The following is a 278-nucleotide window of genomic DNA, read 5'->3' as shown; positions in this document are numbered from 1 at the left end:
TTAGCACTGCAGCCCAGTGTTAGAAAATAATTTTACTATAAAAATATGCAAATTAAATGTAAGGATTGTGAATAGAATACCGATATCTAGACAGTATGAGGTTATTGCAACAGAAAGACTGAAACAAACACTAAAAACAGTTGTATCAGTGTGTATTAATCAAGTGTAGTAAAAATACATATGACTCCACAACAATAAAAGACGTGTTACAAACGAGTAATGTCAGACACCAATCAAATATCTGTCCATTTAATTCTGCTGCTCACATGTAACAGGTA

The sequence above is a fragment of the Morone saxatilis genome, unplaced genomic scaffold, assembly GCF_004916995.1.
Source record: "Morone saxatilis isolate NCDOM2014 unplaced genomic scaffold, NCSU_SB_2.0 Contig5, whole genome shotgun sequence".
Lineage (NCBI taxonomy): Eukaryota > Metazoa > Chordata > Actinopteri > Moronidae > Morone > Morone saxatilis.
The sequence above is the reverse complement of the archived record's forward strand: the minus strand, read 5'-3'. Positions refer to the sequence as shown.